Consider the following 2,481-nt stretch of genomic DNA (forward strand, 5'->3'; position numbering starts at 1 on the left):
AGGGTGCTCTTTCAGAGGGTCGGAGCGGACTCGATGGGCCGAATGGCCTCATCCTTCCACTGTAGGGATCCTACTGTAAGAACCAGCTCTCCTGAGCTGTAAATACAGTGCTGTGCTGCACCGACGCACGTCATTCTCACAGGGACTTTACTCAGTATCTCAGTTGCAGTTGGAACCTGTTATGTGTTCAGTGGGAGGGTGGGGACAGCTTGGAGTGACAGACCAACAGATAAGGAAGTCAAGCCAGGTCAGAAAAGTAACTGGGACTCAGCAAACGTGTCCAATAAACCTTCGGTTAGCTTCTGCGCGCTGGGTTTTATTGGCTGGTTTTTTTTCTCTTAAATCTTCCACGCGTCAAGAGCTGGATGAGGTGAAGAAAGCTGGAGGCTTTCCAAGTCTAGTCAAAACAGCCATTACAAAAGGCCCTGAGAGCTGTGTGGATAACAGGGCAAATCTGCTGATTAATTGTGGAATCGTAGGGTCCCCGCTGTGCAGAGGGAGGCCATTCGGCCCGTCGAGTCGGCTCCGACCCTCCGGGGGACCCCTACCCTGGTCCACTCCCCTGCCCAGCCCACCCTATCCCGTATACCCGTAACCCGCACATCTCTGAATAGTACGGTGCAATTTATCATGGCCAATCCACCTGTGTCGGGTTGGGCCCACTGGTCTAACACTGGCTGCAATTGGATGCAGCTTAGATCAGAAAGATACTCCGGACCTTGAAGTTAGTTCAATCAGGTTTATTGAACTAATAGCACAGTTAGCACAGTTCTCTGTGAGTTCGACTCTCTAAGTGTGGTTACTCTGCCTGACTGAGCCAGACTCGCTCTTAGACATAGAACAGTACAGCACAGAACAGGCCCTTCGGCCCTCAATGTTGTGCCGAGCCATGATCACCCTACTCAAACCCACGTATCCACCCGTAACCCAACAACCCCCCCCCCTTAACCTTACTTTTATTAGGACACTACGGGCAATTTAGCATGGCCAATCCACCTAACCCGCACATCTTTGGACTGTGGGAGGAAACCGGAGCACCCGGAGGAAACCCACGCACACACGGGGAGGACGTGCAGACTCCGCACAGACAGTGACCCAGCCGGGAATCGAACCTGGGACCCTGGAGCTGTGAAGCATTTATGCTAACCACCATGCTACCCTGCTGCCCATACTGCCCAACCCCTTAGCCACGTGCTGGAGGTGTGATACTGTACATACACCCCTGACTCACTCTGTAGATGTTGATCAGTGGAAAGAGGCGGAGTGTGAGGGCCTCGCGCCTTTTATAGTCAGATCCCACCCCTGAGTGTCCTGCCTGCTCATTGGTCATGTCCTGTTCTCTGTGTCCATTAGCTGCTTGTCTGTATATCATTACGTGTGTGTCCGCGTATCATGACACCTCCACATCTTTGGATACTAAGGGGCAAAGGCCCTGGGTTGGTTGGTGGTCCCGGGTCGCCGCTGCACTCAGTGGGGTGGAGGATTCGGGCCCGGATGGCGACGGTCCGAAGGCTGTCGGCCGCCCAGTGTCGGGAACGGAGGGTGTACATGAGGCCTCTCGGCAGTGGGGTGCAAGGAGCACTCGTGCCTGACGCTGTGTCGCTCCTCACCCCCCTCTAGGGGGTCTCCCGTAATCTGCCACTTTGCAATTGACGGTTCGTTTGTTTTTCTGCCTCTGTAGATAGTTCAGGCAGTGCCCTATTGGGCCCCCACTTCACCAACACTCTGACCCCCCTCCCCATCACCCTCCTTTCCCCTCTCCCTTTCCCTTCTGTTGGTACAGACGCGAGGGGATCTGGTCTCTCCAGCGCAAAGTTTAGTCCTTGTACCATTTGTTTTTTGTGGAAATGAAATGAAATGAAATGAAAATGGCTTATTGTCACGGGTAGGCTTCAATGAAGTTACTGAAGGCGCCTGTCCGGGGGGAGGCTGGTATAGGAATCGAACCGTGCTGCTGGCCTGCTTGGTCTGCTTTAAAAGCCAGCGATTTAGCCAAGTGAGCTAAACCAGCCCCTTGTTGTGAACTGTTTTAATAATCAGAGTATCCCCCCCCCCCCCCCCCCCGTACTGAGGGGAGGGTACCCTGTTTCTCCAACACAAAAGTAGTGTTTGTACCGTTTGACATTGTGCTGCACGGTAGCATAGTGGTTAGCACTGGGACTTCACAGCGCCAGGGACCCGGGTTCGATTCCCGGCTGGGTCACCGCCTGTGCGGAGTCTGCACGTTCTCCCCGTGTCTGCGTGGGTGATGAGCTATCAATTGCACTTAAAGACTCGAATCGGTACAAGAGAGGCTTTATTACAGTGAGATATTACAGGTAGAATGGCAGCTCAGGAGAACTCATGCATATTTATACGGCTCCCTGTGGGCGGAGCTAGCCGGCAGGGGCTCCCGACGAACCTTTAATACAGATACTGCTGTACATCCCCTAATACAGGCACACACACAATTACACAGTGGTGGGTCACCACAGTGGGTTT

This window comes from Scyliorhinus canicula, chromosome 29, assembly GCF_902713615.1.
Source record: "Scyliorhinus canicula chromosome 29, sScyCan1.1, whole genome shotgun sequence".
Lineage (NCBI taxonomy): Eukaryota > Metazoa > Chordata > Chondrichthyes > Carcharhiniformes > Scyliorhinidae > Scyliorhinus > Scyliorhinus canicula.